Below are 21,307 nucleotides of genomic sequence, written 5' to 3' on the forward strand. Positions count from 1 at the left end.
TGTAGAACAAGCATAGACGTGAAAATAAAATTAGCAATAAGTTTCCAAAACAAACAAAATTAAGTCGTTTTAACAGAACATTGTTCATATCTGCGTACAGTCAAACAAGGCATGTCGATGCACCGTGCCAGACTTGACCTAAATAAGGATTGATAACGTGAGGCGTCATAATTTGTCATATTTGAGCTGTAGCCTATGCAACCAAGACTGCAAATGAGGAAATTTTCTGTGACTAATAAATTTAATTAGATTTATTCCCTTTGCATGAGCATGATGCTTGAGATGAGTCAGTTCTCATTAATTTTCATTTTATGGAAAAGGGCAGCTTTGTGAAATTTTCTTATTTTGTCTTTCACAGAAGTTTGAAATGATATGACGGTGAACAAACGACAAGATTTTCACTTTTGGTTGAACTTTTCTTTTAATTCAAACGCTAAGGTGACCTTTGAATAAACTGTGTATATTTCATATCTCTTCGTTCATATCTAGTTCAACACTGCTAGATACTCATAAAATAAGCAAATAATCTCGCACTTGGATTGTCATGGCTCAGAACCCGTCTGTGTGATTTCCCCTAAAGATAATGGATCATTAAAATGTCACTTGTTTACGACTGACTCCCGTTTTGCATCGACTCCTCAGTAAGCCAAGAACCACTAGGTTCATCACACCATTTGGCTTCCTCCCCAAGTGATATATTAGAGGATGTGAAGCCTAGATGGTAAGCTAATTGTAGCCCAGTGGTCCAGACACTATTTCAGTCGTCTCTAGTGAGGGGCCAAAGCTTCTCCAGACTCAATATAGCACCAGTGATTCCTATCAAAGGAGGTAATGGTGTCCTAAACTAGTCTTGAAGTGCTCAGTATAGAGCAGAAATATGAGGTTGTTGTCTCCCGAGAACAGAGTTAACTGTGCCACTAGCCTATGGGACGTGGTTCAATGAGTGAGACCTGGGGGCAGGTGGCTGAATTTCTAATATGCTTCTTCTCAGAGCCGTGGACACAGATGTTCAGAGGTGGTTTATCCATGTAAGTTTTTTTTACTAAAGTTTAATCGTACATGTGCAGAGGTGGTCTAGATGCTACAAGTCCTTCAAGGAAGATTTTCGTGTTTAAAAGTCAAATTTTGTTGGTCTGTGGTTAAGCAATTTGTAACTATTAATGACACGGTCAGCGCTGTCATTTGATGTGATACTGTGCACTGCAAAAATGACTTCCTTACTAAGTATTTTTGTCTTGTTTTCAGTACAACTATTTAAAATTTCTTAAATTAAGATGAATTGATGAGCAAAATTACCTAGTCTAATTCTAGTTTTTAGAAGATAAAAAACATAAAATTTAAGTGATTTTGTGCTTAAAACAAGCAAAAAAAAAAAAGCAAAAACAAAAAAAATTGCCAATGGGGTAAGATTTTTTTAACTTTTTCATAAACATTTAATTCAAGAAAAAAAAACAAGACATTTTTGCTTACCTAATTGTCAGATTGTTTTGCTTGTTTTAAGCACAAATTACAAATTAGATTGTATATTTTTGTCTACAAACTAGACTTATTTTCCTAGATAATTTTGCTTATCAAGAAAATACATCTTGATTTAAGTATTTCTTTATATTTGTACTGTACTTGAAAACAAGACAAAAATATTAAGTGTGAAGGTAATTTTTTTGCAGTGTAGGGTGGTATCTTAGGGTTAAATGTGGAAATTTTTGTTTTGAATTCTGATTTTCATCATGTTTTCAGTTGCATTTTTAGTCATTTTAAAACTGTTTAACTTCTTGTCTTGTCCAAAAAAGTGATTTTTTTAGAAGTGGAAGTTTCTTGCCAAAAAGCGTGCATGCACTTAGAGAGTTTTGCAGCAAAAGACAGTCAAATTTGTTATATACCAATTAAATGACTAAAGTGGCATTTGTGAAAAAGGCATTACAATTACTGACAACCAAAACTACGGAGCCCCTAAGGTGACATTGGAGTAAAAAAAATCTAAAGTTTAGTTTCATGTGCTCACGCGAAACCTTCATGTGCAGATTTTTTTTAAAGTTTAGTTTTGCGTTCTCACGTGAAACTTTCGCGCACGCATGTAAAACTATCGCATGCGCACATGAAACTATCACGTGATATACTATACGCAATAGTTTCACATGCGCACGCGATACTAAACTTTAAAAAAAAATTGCACATGAAGGTTTTGCGTGAGCACATGAAAGTTTCACGTGAGCACATGAAACTAAACTTTTGATTTCTTTTACTCCAATGTCACCTTAGGGGCTCGGTACAAAACATAAGATCCTGATAAAAATATGCTTATTTACAAGAAAACATGTCAGATGCACTTAGAGGGTTTTGCATTTGAACACATATGTATTTCTAAATAACTGATTTTTGTTTATTTTTACGGATTGCAGCTTTGATAATAGCTCTTTGTCAACCGTATGCTTAAACATATGCGAGTACATGTGCTTGTTATTAAACAAGTGTTTGTGTTTTGTTACTGCTAACTGTGCTTGTGCATTTATGACTTTGTACGCTGCCATTGGGGTCAGTTGGCAGTGATTCAGTTGCAGTCACTAAGATAGAACAGAACATTGATGACTCACAGCAGGAAACTGACACTCGGCATCACTATATGTCTGTTATGGAGAGAGCGTTTTGAAGGGTTGACTGTATTGTCAGATTGAATTTAACATCATTGCAATGCCTCATATGCATACAGTACATATTGTGACAAATGGGATGTCCAGAGCTTTCTTTCCAGAATGACAGGGTATTAATGGACAGCGGAGACGTCATGTTCAAATTTGTCCTAGATTAATTGTCTTGCTGTCTTTTCTCGTTTTTTTTTTTACAGTGCTCACATAAGACTCACCGCTCATCCTTTCCATCATTTTCTCGGTTGGCTTTTTAATATACGCATATCGGTTTGCAGTCTTTCTTTATTTTCCCTAATTTTTTTCTCCCTGGCTGACTGTGTCTTCTCTCTGAGTGTGGCTGATTGGAGCTAGTCTGTCTCTGGGCGTGTTTGCTGAGTATAGGAGTCTGTTTTCCCCTCTGGTGCTGAAAGACCTTTTCACAGAAATGCACTATGATGCATAATGTTTGTAATGCTGAACACAAATGGCTTGCTTGCATTCTTTTCTGCCGTCATGTTTTTGATATTGTAATTTAGAGGGATCACATGATGTTTTCTTCCTTTAGCTCAGTTGATAGAGCATTGTGTTAGCCCCAGGCGCAGCTCGTTTGTATGGGCAGGTAGGGCAGTGCCCCATCAAAATTTTAATCCACTAGAAAATCTACATAAACTTAATCAAATCTAAACTGTTAACTCGTCAATGTTTCCATTTTTTTTTTACAAATATTTTCTCAGTTTCTTGACTATATTAAGTTGTAAAGTAAGATGAAAATGATTGGAAATTGAACGCTTGGCTCTGTTGGCTACTGTATGTAATGATTGAGCTGAGAGGGGCAAAGGCTGCTTTTGCCCTCCCGATCTCAACACCGCCCCACATTTTCCCCATGTAACATTTGTAGCGACAAATGGAAATGCAGCGAACGCTAATAAAGAGCTATTTGGGCAGATTTGAAACTGCCCCTCTAGATTTTTACTTTATGCTATATCATTTTGCGTGACAATGTTAGTATCGCTTTAGATTGTGAGCATCCTGAGTGGTACAAATCAACCCGATTGTAATAGTGAAGAGTTTTTATTACGGAATTCGTTTGAAAGAGTTTCAGTTGATGAGAAAATGGACATCAAACAACTTTGCCCTGACATGCCAGATATAAAAATTGTGCAACAGCCAAGCGACCAATGGTAAGTCGTTTAATAGGGTTGTGGGATGACATAACCTTTGGCTCTCTGGTTGTAGTAAACAGAATAAAGTGTTTTATTTTTATTATAAGCATGGGAAATAAAGTGTTTTATTTCCCATGCTTACTTTTTTATTTTTCAAGCACTTATCTGAGGGTAAAACCAAATTAATCCGCATCGGAGCGCCCTGTCAGGCTGAATTACAGACGGACACTAGACCTCTGTTCAGTGTTCTGCATGCGTTTACTCATTTAAATGTAAATCTTATACCACTAGCAGTTTATTATACTGTAGGTTAGTCATATAGCCTACTATATGACTAAGAATCCCTTTCAAATCGTTTGTTGGTTTGTTTTGTTCTAAAATATATCAGAACAAGTTCATTGACTCATACTTGGCCACTGATTACTCATGTACCTATCTAATGGTGCTACAATTGGCGCATCAACAGTTTGACTGAGGTAATTAATGCGCCTTCTCTGATCAGTAATACTAGCTGTAAATATTTCGTACAACTGCTGGAAATACTTTTATCAGAGCTGCTATGGCAACTTGAAGGTCCGACATATGGAAATAATCCGACATGTTTGTTATTTTCCTGAATTGGCGCATGCCTGTGACGTAAACGCGTACGTTTCGAGAGCCACCGTGACAGACTTTTGCGTTTTTACTCTTTAGATGAGAACGCGACGGTAGATCGTTTTTAAGATTTCAACTCTGGAGGGTGGTTTCACTTTGCATTTTTAAACCCCCCAAAAGCTGTCGCCGTGTAAACGAAAGGCACATCCGATAAAATATTTTTACGTTTTCACCCTCAAGCGTTCTCATGTAAACAGGCCTTTAATGTCATTGAATTTTTTTGTCCTGTGCAAGATAATTTTGTACTGTTCTTGTGTATTCCAGTTGTGTATTATTCAAGTCAAGAATCTAGTCTGGTTTATATGTCAAGTTGTTAGTCAAGTCTATTGTTTAGTCTCTGTCATACGTTGTTTAATGCTGTTTGCCCCCACGTGGGCTTTGTTTCGTCTTGTTGTTCATTAAAGTCTTTTTGTTTAACCCCTCATCGTCCGCAGTTGGGTTCTTCTGTCCAAACCTTGACAGTTTTTTATGGGGACAGTATGTTTAAGTGATTCACTTTTTACAGTGATATAGTTGCAGCCTCTTTGGAAAGCCATATTTTGTTACAGGTTCCGACAACATGCAAATGTTAAGGCAGAACTGCCATAATTTAAAAAGTAAATTATACAGCCACGCGTTTCTAAATATAACTTTTAGCATCTTCTCACTGATTGGACGAGCTGATTGCCACAGACATACAGTACTGTATGAATGCTCACGGGCTGTTTCTAAATCTAAGGTTTTGGAGTTTTGAGATCTAAAACTTCTTGTTTTACTGTGATATTACTTTGAACTCTACTATTTTTAAAAGAGCCAAGGAAATTCATTTTTCGTGAAACGACCTGGTTAACACATGCAATTTCACTCCGTTGCACAAGCCCAGGAGATTATCTTTATTTTCACCTTATTAGCACATGGCAATTCAATCTCAAACCTTTTTCAAATGTCAGACATCAATAGAGCTTTTTTGGGGTCTGTTTTCTGTTCTATCTTCCTCAGTATTTTTATCAAAGCGGTTGTTCTTTTCAAAGCTATATTTCTTTGTCAGCTCAAAGAATTGAAAGATTAGAATGGAGTTCCTCAAGACAAACTTTTCAGGGATTGGAAAGTAGAAATGTGATTTTCTTTGTGTAGAATATTGTCAGATACATATTGATTATTTATATCACTGATTTCTGATATGATTTCAGATAAATTCTAATTAAATTAATTTTTACATACACTCTAAAAAACAAACGGTGCTATATAGCACCAAAACAGCCGCCCTGAATCGCAACGACAGAAGAACCACCTCTAGTGCCATACAGCACCGGTGAAGAACCAGTGAAGCACCAGTGAAGCACCAGCAAAGCACCAGTGCAGAACCACATAGTGCCACGCAGAACCATATGTGGTGCTATATGGCCCCTATATGGTTCTACACTGGTGCTTCACTGGTGCTTCACTGGTGCTTCACTGGTTCTTCACCGGTGCTATATGGCACTAAAATGGTTCTTCTATCGTTACGATCCAAAGCAATTGTTTTGGTGCTATATAGCACCGTTTGTTTTTTTAGAGTGTACATTAATAGATTTATTTCAGTTTATAGAATTGTAGATCAGTATAGTGCATGATTTAGTTTTCTACAGACTGAGCTCAGCAAGTTACTAACAACATGAATTATTCACAGGGTGTAATTTGCCATTATAAAATCAGAAACAAAAACAGTGTGCAACTGAGATTCACAATAAAATAATGAGCCTGTTCAACAAAAGCATCTCTTTGTGTGCTCAACAAAAGTGTCGGCTAAATTCTCTGTAGCCATTTACAAAGGCTGTATATGCATACAATAACAGCTGCAACAGAAACAAAGCACAGCAGAGGAAATTAAACATCAAAACACTAAAGGCTGAACTAAATAGTGCACATGTTACATTCACTTGTTTTATACTTGCCTAGATTCTGGGTTACTTCAAAACGATGTATTGTAGTGAGTGCTTGCATTATAATTGTGTACCTCTAGCTTGTGTTTTACCTGGTTTTATAGAGCTCAGTTGGTTACACACATATACATGTATACTGTATTAGTGGTGTATAAAGACCTTACATAATGAATTGTATTGTTTTAATTACCTTACAATGAGCCATTTTTATCTACATACACCACGGGTCCACTTACATTGAAGTCGCCGTGATGTTTTTATAGTAGCCCTAAATGGACAACGTTGTCTCAGACGATTATGTGATTGTCCTGTGCTTGCTATCGTAGCTTCTGCTGCGTTTCGAAAGGGAGGGGTGAGCTGTTGGTTGCAATTTACAACTTCATCGCTAGATGCCGCTAAAAATCATCACAGTTGACATTTAAATGTAGGATAATATGAATAGCATGCATACTTCTCAACAAGCCACATCCTTATCTGAACCATTTACAAACAAGGTGACAGACCCAGCATGACCTGCGATGTAAGTGTTGCCTACATGCAACGAATATACAATCTTTATATAGGAGTGTTATGACAGACAGCCGCAGTAATAAATCCCTCACATTGACGCTGTTAAAAATATAACAGCAAGCATCTGTTTTTGTTAGGAAATAGTAGCAGTGTATATGAATGACCGTCTGGTGTTTGGCTCCCGGGAGGTCTAGGTGAGCAAAATCCTGACACGTGGATTTATGGATTTCACGCTTTTATCGGTGGACCTCATGTCAAAGAGTCCACGGGACTGAGTTAAAGGTCAGAGGCATGCAGACCTGACCACACAAGTGTGAAGTGAACCCCCTGACACATCTGACACGTCAGGTCCTCAGAGTCCTGTCCAGGCACGGGGTTAAAAACAGATTGGGCAGAGGGAATCATCATATCAGAGATTGAAAAACATACACTGAGAAAGATGAGAGTTGCTATGATTATTTAAAAACAACATGGTGTTGTTCAGATTGCATTTAATTATCTTCACTTCCTGTCACGAGAAATGGCGTGAGGGGGGGCCATCTGAGACTTGTTTCTGCTAGGACTGTGACGATGCATCGCGTTATCTGTCTGAAATCAATTATGAATCGCAAGGCTCTGATTCAGTGTTTCATGCACAGCTCATACGTGTATACGGCTTTTTGATCAGTAGGAAGTCCTTTTCAATCTAAAATCACTATGATTTTGAGTCGTTTATAATGTGCATTTAAAAACACTCGTCAAACACAATCATTCAAAATATTATTTATTATCATTAAAATACCTGAAACAGTTTGACGAACAGCAATATAAATATGCTTATAGACATTTCCTGGAATAGCGTTTTTAAGGGGGCGTTCACACCAAAGCGTTTACGCTCACGGCCGGAGCATGTTTTCAATTGTTCCCAATGGAAGCGCTGCGTTTTTTCAAAACACTTCATCCGCACTGAAAGTCTGCGCTAGGAGAGTTGAAAGAGATTCAACTTTGGGTGAAGAGCTCCACGCGTCAATGTCAGTTCTCACACAGCCGTCCAATCACAGTGGAGGAGGGGCAGGACAATTATCACAACAACCAACCAGTGCATCATACAACGACTGATAAACAAAGCAGAAGTATCACAGCTACCAAAGCACTCAGCTGAAAAACAGCTGGCATTCGGCGTCCCCCAGGCGTTTTCAGCCGCATTTAAAGAGTTTTGGTGTGCATGCACCCTAATGGTACTTTTTCTGCAGCACAAATGGATTTTCTGTTCGAAAGCACCCTCTGGCTTTTGGATGTGGTGGCATTTCACCATAATTCATTTAAATTCATTAATTGACAAACGTGCATTTGCACAATTAATTGTCCCACCCCTAGTTTTGCAGACAGGAAAAGATTGCGTCGATTAGCAATTAGCAACATGGCTTCACTTCCACCAATCCAAGTCCCGCCAAAATTTTTTCTCATTTCAAAAGCCGTTTCACTTGACTATACTTCACAATACAGAAAATTGACAATGGCTACTTCTGTTTAAGTATTAAAAAGCACGTATTTTTCGATTCACGATTTTACACATCCTCTGGTGTCTAACTGTGCATTCACAGCCACCGGCGAGAGTGTCAAAGTGGCTGGAAGTCATTAATTTTCAATTCGAGCCGGCGGCGAGCTCTGGCCATCAGCGGCGTGGCACACCTTGGACGATGTGACATTGAGGAGAGTTGAAATCAGATCAACTTTATGGTAATGAGCTATAACACGGTTTGATGGCAACCAATCGGAAGACCGAAACGTTTGCCGGCAACCAATCGGATGGTGGAAAAGGATTCCAGAGAATGCATTAAGGGGGTCGCACACCGTACGTGCTGCTCGGCGCCGTGCAGCACCGCGTCGAGTCGCGTCTAGGACAACTTGGAGGTATCGTAAACCGGAAGTGCACATTAAAGCGTAACTAAACCCCTGGTCAGAGCCTGACTCCACCCACTGGCAATATTTGAAAAATGCAAGAAAAGTGGGCAGATCCCAACAGAGATAGAGGGGACGAACAAAGCTCATACCAAGTGTGTGGTGAGATCGTAACAAGGGCGTGGTAAGCTTGAACCTGCTTACGTCACGAGTCATTTTTTGGACCCAACATCCAATAGGAAAATTCAACTGCAGTAGCCACCGTTCAACCTGAAGAGGGCAGCACTCAGACATTTTTACACCATATTTTGTAGTATTGAAACACTTTATATCCAAATGTCAAATAACTTACTAAAATCAATGATTTGGGTTTAGTTACTCTTTAAATAGCGCAAACTTAGTCAGATAGCGTCTACTTAAAAATGCAAAATATATGTTAGCAGCCAATGTTAATCGTTAATGATTTGGGACAAATATGATGTTATTTAATGTTAATCTATGTGAGTGGCACTCTGTGGCGTGACAGGGATTTGAGGAAGTTCCTGAGTCAAAGCTGGGCGCCACTGGCAGGCGCCACCTGTCGGCACCAGTGTGTGTATACTCCTAGAAAACAATGTGTTAGATTTTTTTAGAACTGCGCGGCGCTGAGCTGCGCGTCCAGTGTGCCACCCCCTTTAGAGCGTCAGAGCGTCCACTACTCTTTTTCTATAAGCGTCAATGGCAGGGCAGCTAGAGAGTTTTTTGACGCTCTCGGCGGTGTGAACCTACAATTAGTGTGTGTTAGTACATGTTAACGATAAACAAAGTTACAAATCCCAAAGTAAACGATGACGCAAGTTATCAGTTCCAACTTAAATCTCTTTTCTTGGACTACAACAAACACACTGTAGCCACCAGTTTACTTCCTTGGCCTGTTGACGTGGACACGACGGCTAAATACAGTAAGGAGCAGTATTCAGGCGAATCACAATGTACAGGTTACCTGGCCAATTGGACGACACAGTGCTTTTCAGAACGATGAGCTTTGTACAAAATCAATGCGTGGAGGCAGGGCAATGAGGAGCAACAATAATGTACAGTGTGTGGAAAATAATGTGTTTTTTGAACCACAAACCATGGAAAAACATTGTATTACAGCAAATACACAAAATAACATTGCTTTTTAGCAATGTAATAGCTGCTCTTGAAAAGTATAAAGTCCCTCTTATGTGAAATGTAAAAGAGCCAAGAGCTCATAAAGTTGCTGTCTGTACTGTCAGATATGTGACAGGATGGATGTCTCTAGCTCATGCGCTGCCATTCTGCAAATATGACACAGAGTCTGTGTGTTCATCTCAGCTGGGAGAGATCAGCTCCCTTCACAAATAACAGTTTTATTGCCTGTCTGCTATAGCTTTTTATTAACTCTCATGCTGGTCACTGTATAGTGTCACCTTAAAGTGGGTTACTGCATGTAACAGAGGAGACAAATGCATCATACTGTAAACTGGGGAAAGGGATTTAAACAAATCATTCCTTGTTTCTCATTTGTCCACAGAAATGTGTTGGTAGAAAATACGTAAGGTGTGGTTATGCGTACATTTACCCGACGTGTAATATCGACGTGTTGACCGGACTAATATGTTAATTATTTAGGTATTAACAGCTTTACAGACAGATTTGTACATAGTCCTATTCATTGCTGCCTTTTAGTTAATGTACTTTTAAAATTTGAAATGCGCGAGAAGCCGGATTAACATTAATGTGGATTAATAATTTTAATAATTTTCTGTACTTCTTACACTCCAAAGAGGACCACAGCTGCAGCACATCGTCATTTTAACTACTTTTGGTACTGCTTTTAAAATTTTACAATAAATTATTGTGATTACACTTGTCTGTTATGCTTTTTTATTTCTAACACTACATGATTTTTATAAACTGTTTTGGATAAGTGTATTAATGGCTTAAAATATCTTTTAAATGCTATACTGTTAAAAAAATTCTACACATTTCTGTCAGTTACGTTCCATAATATGAAAAGAATACATTATATTAAACAAATTAAAAAAGGGTTTGGGTTTAGGGTGAGGTTTGGGGCAGGGTTAGGGTGGTAACATTACTAATAAATTAAAGAGAAATACAGCAATCTTTATGTAAGAAAACTTTGTAAATGTTTTCGTTTTGTAGCTGTAAAAACATAACAATGCTTTGATCAAATGTTGCAAATACGTATTTATTTGTTTATTTTTGCTTTGAAAGCCTTCCAGGTCACATTATAGCATAATGTAAGTAAATATATGCGTAAGTACTGTTACGACCAGCTTGTTTCAAGCCGCAACATAAAAGAGGGATCAGGCCGGAACATATAAGTTTTATTAAATTAAACATATGCCACAACCAATGATAATAATAATAAACAAAAGTCTATGGATAGAGGGAAACAAATAAATAACAAACAACTATAACAAAATCTGGATGCTACATGTGTAAGAAAAACATAAGAACAAACCAGCTTTCCAGAGAGTGTCCCCCCACCAAATAGCACACAGCACTCATATACTCAAGCTAATTATTAATCAGCATGGGCAAAACCAATCAGGAACCCCCCATGATCTACACCCATAATCAGGAGGAGACTCAGGGTCGTCCAGTATTTTTAGTCTTTCTATAAAAAATCTCTCTGGCCGTATTTGATGTTTGCTAAATTCACCTCCGGTAAAGTAAGGTTGGTAATATATATGTAACATATCACTCAAACCCATCAATAAGACATGAAAAAAGCTTCCTGAGGATGGATGGAGGACAAGCCGCACGCAATGCTACAACCACCAAGCGCATTAGTGCGCACTTACAGTACGCCCACGTACAATTATTACTTAACTCAGAAGGTGTTGAAGAATGCAACGTCTGCGACCTAAGTCACTTGCAGATGTAAGAGAGAGCCATACAAACAAATGATACAAGGTTTCTTTCTTATTTAGTATTTTTGTCTTCTTTTCAGTACAAATATCTAAAAAGTTCTTAAATCAAGATACATTGTCTTGATGTGCAAAATGAGCTAAGAAAATAAGTCGACAAAAATATCAAAGTGAAAAAATCTGCCAGTGGGGTAAGAAAATGAATTCCGTGTTTAAGAAGAAAGTAAACTTATTTCAAGATTCTAACCCCATTTTTTTTTTGCTTGTTTTGAGCACATATCATATATACATTTTATGTTTTTGTCTGATAACTAGACTTATTTTAGCATAGATAATACCTGTAAAATGATAAATTTCAAAGTTCACTGCCAGGCGATATATTTTCTTTAAAGGCGCTCTAAGCGAATTGACGCGTTTTAGACCATAAAACATTTTTTGTTACATACAGCAAACATCTCCTCACTATCTGCTTGCTGCCTGTCCGCTGATCAAACTGTAAAAAAACGCGATCTCTGTAGACAGCTCAGGCTCGACAAACGGCAATATCAACATAGTGGCCAAACCTAGCACAACAAAACGTAACAAAATGTTCCAGCCAATAAACGACAAGAAGGATTTGGGGGTGGGGGTTGGGCGCGTTCATGAAAGCATGGACGGGAGAGGGAGGGGGAGGCGTTAGCTACGCTCCGTTTGTTTGAAAACAGTTCAAACATCAACACGAAGTGACGTCGCACAATATTCGCTTGGAGAGCCTTTAACAGAAATCCTCTTTCAAAGCCTACAGCGAACGACCAGTTTGGACTACAGCCCTCTACATCCTGCTTTAGTGACGTCAGTAGAACAGTTTTTTGACTAAACTCCGCCCACAGAAATATGTCAGTCACCAGCTAAGCTAACGGCAAGCTAAGCTGCTATTGAATCACAACACACTAAACAAACTAAACGATCAGAACTCGTTTGTCTAATACGAATACGTATTTCTGAAGGAGGGACTTCATAGGACAAGGAAGACATCAGACCGTTTTGAGGACAGTGGAAATAACGCTATACAGATAAGAAAAGAAGACAAACATACTAACTAAGAAAGTAATTTTTCGCAAGGGGGGGATGTTAGGGTTCAGGAATTTCCCTTATTTTCAAATCCCAATATTGACAGGTGTGATCAGCTATATAAAGAGGACCATTATAACCAGACAAACCCCGAGCCCCTTGGACTGTATTTATGGAAATCGTTTAAAGGACATCTGCCATGAATACAGTATATAAGTGGTTTAAGGATGGAATATGTAAAGAATCTGATGCTTCAGCAGTATGTCATTATTGTTAACAGGTTACACTCAGACTGTTTCCACTTAAGTCCTCTTTAAAAGAGTTTTCACATATAGTTTGTTTTTAAAAAGCCAAGGCCACAAAATTGAACCACAATGTACAGTGGACTTTGTTAATAAATGCAACCATTGTTTTTATGAATATTGACTCACCAATATTAACACCACAGTGTTGATATATCATAAGTATTTACATAGTGATGCAAAATGATACCCTTACCTTATTCCTCATGTCCACAGTTCACCTTAAACCAATCTGTTGGACAAGCACAAGCGCTTGCACCCAAAATGTCATCCAAGTTGTCGTAGAAGAGACATTATCAAGGGTGCTCATGCATTTCTGTCATAGCTGTTTTTCAGTTTTTGCGAAAACAAAAGAAATACTTTCATGTTCCTAAACTGTCAGAAACAATGGTCAAAATATGTACCTCAGCTGTCATTGGGTCTGTACCCTTTCAAAAAGTACAGTTTAACACAGGAAAGAGTTCATAGTACCTCAAATAAAAACAGTACTAAATTTATATATTTAGACCATTTTTTGTACAGTGTATATTTTGAGGAAAACACCCAAAATTAGACCCAGACGCCTCAAAGTGGACTGCAAGAGGTGAACCAACTGAAAGAATACTGAGTTTTCTTTACGTTCACGCTGGACCTTTTTAAGTCCACATACTGTAAGCAGTAATGGGGTCTTTTTATGATCGTACTGTTTCTGTTTGGGACCCAGACAGTCCTCTTGCAATGCCAGTCATAATGATGTAAACAATACACATACACAAAACATATTTATTTAAATGTATTGTAAAGCAGCTTCACATCATGGGAAATAAGAAATAATGATGCAATATCTTCATATTCACATTTACACAAACAAATGAGATAAATTGTCCATAATCCGTCCAAAATATCTCTCTTCCAGCAGCCATGTTGAATAGTTTTAATGAATTTTAGTGAGCTTTTTTTGCAAGCTGCACCATTAGCCGATCATAAACTATACATTCCAGGATGGTCTTGGTTTGATTTGCTGGGGTCTGAGATCATTTAGGGCGCACTCACATTATCCAAACCAAACCAAACCATGCCCCAGCGCGATTGTCACCCCTCCATACTCCCCCATGTGCACGCACTCACACTGTACTTTTTATCGATCCGAGTCCGGCCGCGCTTTCGTCATTAAGATGCGATTGTTTTGAAAAAAGCAGGAAGCAAAGCTCTCTCTTAACACTGTAACCCACCGTAATGATAAGTCTGTGTTTTTTATTCTGAGTTGTTTGGTGCAAGATTACGGACAGCCCTCTCAGGTGTCATCATATTGCTTAGTTGATCTGTCACGTGTGCAGCTCGGACTTTCACGTAACCCCGCTGCTCGCATCAAAAGGTTTTTACGGCGCAGATGAAGGTGAGTGGTCTCGCAACTGAAGTCATCACCTTTTGAATCGCGCTCAGGCGTGATTGCGCTCATACAACAGCCTTCCGCGCCTGAGCCCAAGTGAACCGCGCTATGGCCCACCTCTGCAACCCGGCCGCGGCGCGATTAACCAATCACAGACAGAGTGATCACACTTGTCAAACAAACCAGGCTTTGGGGGTCAAACGCACCCGAGCACAGTTTGGTTTGGATAGTGTGAGTGCGCCCTTAGTGTTTACATAAGAGGCCCGTGTGTCACTGAACATGAGTCATGTCACAGACGTGAGAGGACGCTGGCGCTGTGTATTCGCCGCTTCTCTGTCTGCTATTTTATTTTTATTTTTCTGCTATTTTTCATTGTGTTCCTATCTGTTTGTGTTCGCGGTATCCCTACCTCTGAACAGCCTTTCTCCATCTGGCCAGCCTTTTAGCTGGTTCCTGAAGCTTCTTGGGCACCTACACCGGACTGTATCCTCATCGATTAGCTGCTAGCTGGTTGACTCCGTTCAGCTAACTTCTGTCTGTTTCGTTGTAACTCCCGCACTGCAACCTCCAACATATGCGAGCCGTGACCGCTACTTTCATTTTCGCTGTCATGCTGTGGATCATTTTGGCACTTACAGTACATCAGTCATCCATCTATGTGTCCTTAGCTTATCGCTAACTGCAACCACGGAGCTCTCAGTCCCACCACTCGGCATTATGTTTACATACTCTACCCTGCAACTGGTCGAACTAATCAATTATTCCATTCCATCCTGCATCACAGTCATAAAACAGCTCGGACTTCTACGTCGATCCCGTTACATTCACAGAAGCTTACGCTGCAAGTTTGTTTACTTCCACCACGGACTATCCATTCCATCCATATGGTCACCTGCACGCTCTGTCGCACCTTTCCCACGTCATCGGAACGCCTTCTCTGCTGGATTACATAGCTCTGAGCGCACCGACAGGCTGAATAGAAAACCCGGACTGGACTACACAGCTTTTAGCACAGCTACTCATTATCGGAACGTTTCCCTCGCTGGATTACATAGTGTTGAGCGCACCGACAGGCTGCACAGAAATCCCGGACTGGATTACAGTATTTTTCACTCAGAAATTCTCCAATCAAACGCAAAAAAACTCACTGTCCCTCCAAAACTGCATTACCATCACACACGGACTGTTAACTGGGACAACCTCAGATCTCTTCAGCCTGCACCCATTTCTGCACTCATCTCTTCACCCTCTCACCAGGCCAACTTTGCCCTACTGACAACACATTGGATTTCCTTCTGCTCACTGAAACATGGCAACAACCCAATGATTATTTCTCACTCAACCAAGCTTCCCCCACAGGCTACAATTACATCTGCAAACCCCGCCCCTCCTGCATTGGAGGTGGTCTTGCTGTTATTTTCAACCACAACTTCCAGATCACTGAACTCACTCTCCCCTCAGTATCATCATTTGAATATCTCGCCTTCAAAGCTCTTTCATCCATGACAGTTATTCTCATTTATCGACCACCAAAACCAAATCCGTCCTTCCTTTCTGATTTTACTGAACTCCTCACACTAGCTTCATCTCCTATCTGCACACTGTCATCGGAATTCAATATTATACTGGACAACTTCACTCTCACCCAACATGTCTCATTCCCCACACATGAAAAAGGACACATCCTCGATCTGGTCTGTTCCTCTAACCAACCAGTGCTTGACCTCCATCCTTGCCTCTTCCCCCTCTCTGATCATAAACTGATACGGTTCACCATTCCTTCTCCAACTCCACGCCCCTGCCTCCGCAGAGAAATCACCTTCTGTAACCTTAAATCTATAGATCACCAACATCTCTCTGACCTGATCTCCACCACTCTCAACCTGGACCCAACCCTCACTTCACCTGATGATCTTACAAATCACCTTAACTCTGCTTTGTGTACCTCCCTTAACACCTTGGCCCCCCTCAAAACAAAAACTGTTACTTTTAACACTTCATCACCTTGGTACACACCTGCACTCCGTAAAATGAAACAAACTGGTCGCCAACTAGAACGTCTGTCAAAAAAATCAGCTCTTACCGTACACCAAGAGGCCTATAAACTCCATCTCACTGCCTACAAAGACGCCCTCACTTTTGCCAAATCTACCTATATCTCCAGCATCCTCACCAACCCCTGTCAAAACTCTAGAACCCTCTTCTCCATAATGAACAAACTCATCAAGCCCCGGACCATCACCCTCCCTACCTCTACTCCTGATCTGTGCAACTCATTCCTTCACTTTTTTGCTGAAAAAATCAGCATAATTTATCAGTCTCTATCCTCTCCAAAAGACCTCCCAGTAACTACTCCAGCACCGGACATGGCTGCCCTTCCCTCTCTTGATTTAACTCATCCTACTCCACATTGCCTCCTTTCCCAGTTTAACTCGGTCACCACTTCTGAAATCCATAAACTCATCAGCTCCTCTAAACCTACTACATGCTCACTTGACTACCTCCCTACTCCACTTCTGAAGTCCTGCCTCCCTGTCCTTTGCCCTTACCTCACTAACCTCTTCAACTCATCACTGTCTGTTGGATCTGTCCCCTCTGCATTCAAAACTGGTGCTGTCACCCCAATCCTCAAGAAACCAGGTTTGGACCGCCCAATATCCAACCTCCCCTTTCTGTCTAAAACCCTGCAACGCATAGTCGCCTTACAATTACAAACCCATCTTCATGCCAATAATCAATTTGAACCCCTCCAATCTGGCTTTTGCCCCCTCCACAGTACAGAAACCGCTCTCCTCGAAGTCTTCAATGATCTCCTCACCTCTGCTGATGCTGGTTCCCTCACCATTCTTATCCTTCTCGACCTGAGTGCAGCCTTCGATACCGTGTGCCATAACACACTGCTCACCAGACTTAAAAACATTGGTATCGAGGGTACTGCACTCAGCTGGCTACGTTCCTACCTCTGCAACAGATCCCACTTCATCTCCCTCCATAACCAGACCTCTGCCACATCCACAGTCACCCAAGGTGTTCCCCAAGGCTCTGTACTCGGCCCCCTCCTCTTTATCATCTACATTCTTCCCCTTGGTCAGATATTTCGCCATTTCAACCTGAACTACCACTGCTATGCCGACGACACCCAGATTTACCTCAGCACAAACTCCCCCCACAATCCTCCCCTCGCCCACATCAATTCCTGTCTGTCAGCTACTAAAACCTGGATGCAACAGAACTTCCTCAAACTCAACAGCAATAAAACAGAATTCCTCATCATCGGCTCCAAATCCACACTCAGCAAAACCAATAACCCCACTCTCACTATCGACGGCACCACTGTTCTTCCATCTCCCCAGGCACGCAACCTTGGCGTGATCTTTGATTCAACCCTCTCCCTTGAGCCCCACATCCGTCAGGTCATTAAAACATCCTTCTTTCACCTCCGCAACGTTGCTAAAATCAGACCCTCACTTACACCTTCTGCTGCTGAAAGACTTACATATGTGACAAAAATTCTGCAAACTTTTTTTATACCCCACTGTAAATGTCTAAGGGTGAAAACACCCTGTGTTACTCTTTTCCCCCAACAGCTATTTAGTTTGATTTTGTTTACTGTTAGTATTGGCCATACAGTGGATCAGAGTAAACAATCTACAGTACTGTTTATGCATATTTGATGTCTTAATTAAAGAACTGTGAATTGTTATAAGGTAATGAATAGACATAGAGTGGCAAATTAAAATCTTTATACATTACAGTATGGTATAGAAATGCAATTCATCAAATTTATTTTACACTGCAGCATAAAATATCATCCCCTGACTGCTGTGATTGATTATGCCTTTAAATTGGTCCCATCTCATTTCAGGAAAAAGCAACATCGTTTGTAATTTCATCTCATTTTATAAGAAGGAACTTTATGTCTACTTAAGTTTCACATTCACACCCTAAACTGTTTGTCATCATTTTATAGAGAGCTATATTTGTAATCGTATTACAGTGATGTGAAAACGTATAGTCTTACAGAAATATAACGAAACCTAAAGGAACTGTTATAAGGGAATGATTTGCTACCTATGGTGCTAGACGTGCATATTTGTGGATGCATGTGAATGCATGAATGGGCAGATGAGATGACCAGCAGTGACAGTGTCCTGCAGTGTGACTTGCAATATGTCATTTAAAACTTAATAAATCACAATATCTAACTGTGCTATCATTAGTGTGCATGTCATTTTATTATTCTAACCCTTATTAATTAAGAAACTACATTAAATATTTGCTTATGATTCGGTACATTTTCCTGCCCCAGATTCCTAATAAAAATATCCTACAGGTGTCACGGTAGGATAAGTCCATCGTGACTTTCTGTGTTGTGTTTGTCTGTATGACTGAAGTGTGTGTGTGTGTGCGTGTCTGATCGCTAATGATCTGAGTGAGTGCAGGTGTGCGTGATTGCTTTGCTCCAGCTGGTGGTAGTTACTCAAACGGCATATATACTCACCCATTCTCTCTTCCCACTGCCAGATGATTATGCTACGTTTCTTACCTGTGTTTATCGTGTCGTGTGTTCCTGTGGTCTCGTCTTCGCTTGGAGTTCTGCCTGTCTGTGTATCCGGTTTTATCCGTCATCCTGACTTCACTCACGAGCACTAGGATTCGTCACTGCAGCCTTTGTCTGTCCTACATACTACCATATCATCTGTGTCATCTGTTCAATAAACCTTTTTCATTTAACTTGCATTTGCTTCCTGATTTTTCAAACCAGTCATCACAGAATCATCTGGCCCACAGAATCATCTGGCCTACATGGAAGCAGCAGGTAAAGGATCCCCGGCTCGGTTTGAAGAGTTTATCTCCGCTGCCATACATCGCTTCACCACCCAGGACAGTCGGATTGAGGAACTGAGCCGGGGAATGAAGGATATGACAGACAAAGTGTCCGAGCTCACCCAGGCGATCCAACAGCTGACGCTACCCACTGCGCCACCCGCACCTTCTGTTCCTCCTACACCACCCGCGAGCGCGTCCCGTCATGAACCTAGACTTTCTACGCCAGAGAAATATGCAGGTGATCCAGAATGTTGTAGACCATTTCTATCTCAATGCTCTCTCCATTTCTTTCTTCAGCCCCAGACTTACATCACGGAGGAGAGTAAAGTGGGATTTGTGTTATCCCTCTTGACGGGAAAGGCGGCGCGTTGGGGAACAGCGGTGTGGGAAAATCACGACCCGTGTACCCAGAGTTTCGAGGCGCTGTCAGCTATGATGAGGAAGGTGTTCGATCGATCTGCAGTTGGTAGAGATGCGGCTAGGAAGTTGGCCGATCTGCGTCAGGGTACACGGTCCGTTTCTGACTATGCTATTGATTTTCGTACACTAGCGGCGGACACAAATTGGAACGAGGAAGCGCAGTGGGATATTTTCCTGCATGGGTTAACCGGCCGCATCCAGCGCGAACTTCAACATGGGGAGATTCCAGCTTCTCTCAATGGACTCATTGACGCGGCTATTCGAGCGGATATCCGTCTGAGGAGTATTCCAGCTTACGACGATGATGGTTGTTCTCACGCTGTTCCAGAGGGAAGATCGTCGTCGAGAGAGAGTGCGGCCGGTTCCTCCATATCCGATCCGGAACCCATGCAGGTGGGTCGAGCTCGGCTTTCCCGGGAGGAGAGGATTCGCCGTCGATCACTGGGGCTTTGCTTGTACTGTGGAGAGGCCGGGCACCTCATCCATCGGTGTCCGGTAAAAGACAACGCCCGGGAGTAGTGCTGGGGTTACTTTCGGGCGGAATCTCTTCAGCAAAGACCCCTTTAACATCTACCCTCCTCCCGGCGAAGCTGCGGTGGCGCAACACACATCTCACCTGTGACGCACTACTGGACTCGGGAGCCGAGGGGAATTTAATCGATCACCACTTTGCACGTAAGCTCCAGGTTCCGTTGACAGCTCTCTCCAAACCCATTTCACCCTTCGCACTCAATGGTAGTGAACTATCTGTCATCACTCACATCACGGACCCGGTCACCATCTGTATTTCTGGCAATCATTCTGAGACTTTGCAGTTTTATGTCACTATTTCCCCTCTGGCTCCCATTGTACTTGGACATCCTTGGCTGCTTAAACACAACCCATCTATCAACTGGAGATTAGGAACTATCACCGGTTGGAGTGAAGCTTGTTATAAGTCCTGTCTTGTCTCTGCTTGTGTATCTGTCTCTGCGTCTGTGTTTCAGGAGGAGACGGTGGACTTAACTAACGTGCCCGTGGAGTATCAGGACCTGAAGGGAGTGTTCAGTAAGTCTCGGGCCGATTCTCTACCTCCTCATCGTCCCTATGACTGTGCCATAGAGTTATTGCCAGGTACGTCTCCGCCTAAGGGCAAGCTTTACTCTCTATCTGTTCCTGAGATGAAGGCCATGGAGAAATACATTTCTGATTCTTTAGCAACCGGGTTCATCCGCCCTTCCTCATCTCCAGCGGGGGCGGGGTTCTTTTTTGTTAGTAAGAAGGATGGATCTTTGCGACCTTGTATTGATTACCGAGGGTTGAATAACATTACGGTAAAGAATACTTATCCTTTGCCGTTAATGTCTTCAGCTTTCGAGAGGTTGCAAGGAGCATCCGTTTTCACAAAATTGGATTATGCAATGCTTATAATTTGGTTCGCATAAGGGAGGGGGACGAATGTAAAACTGCTTTTAACACCCCTCGTGGCCATTTTGAGTACTGCGTGATGCCTTTCGGGCTATCTAACTCGCCGGCAGTTTTCCAAGCACTCGTTAATGACGTGTTGCGAGACATGGTAGACCAGTTTCTATATGTTTACCTGGATGACATACTGATTTTTTCTTCGTCTCTCCAGGAACATGTGCAACACGTACGACGAGTGCTTCTTAGGTTGCTAGAGAATGGGCTTTTTGTCAAGGCGGAGAAATGCGAATTTCATGCAC

General features: G+C 41.1%; 1 protein-coding gene across 3 annotated transcripts in view; it reads left to right on the forward strand.

Moving 5' to 3' along the window:
• The first annotated feature begins 833 nt into the window (after positions 1-833).
• Positions 834-21,307, forward strand: part of large2 (LARGE xylosyl- and glucuronyltransferase 2) — a 179,905-nt gene continuing 159,431 nt past the window's right edge. For 2 of the 3 annotated variants that reach the window (XM_073853359.1, XM_055173776.2), the window contains exon 1: positions 835-1,028. The gene's annotated coding sequence lies outside the window, so the exon portion shown is untranslated. Of the gene's footprint in view, positions 1,029-21,307 lie in introns of all 3 variants that reach the window. The other variant, XM_055173781.2, reaches the window with a different exon arrangement.

The sequence above is a fragment of the Misgurnus anguillicaudatus genome, chromosome 15 (assembly GCF_027580225.2).
Source record: "Misgurnus anguillicaudatus chromosome 15, ASM2758022v2, whole genome shotgun sequence".
NCBI lineage: Eukaryota > Metazoa > Chordata > Actinopteri > Cypriniformes > Cobitidae > Misgurnus > Misgurnus anguillicaudatus.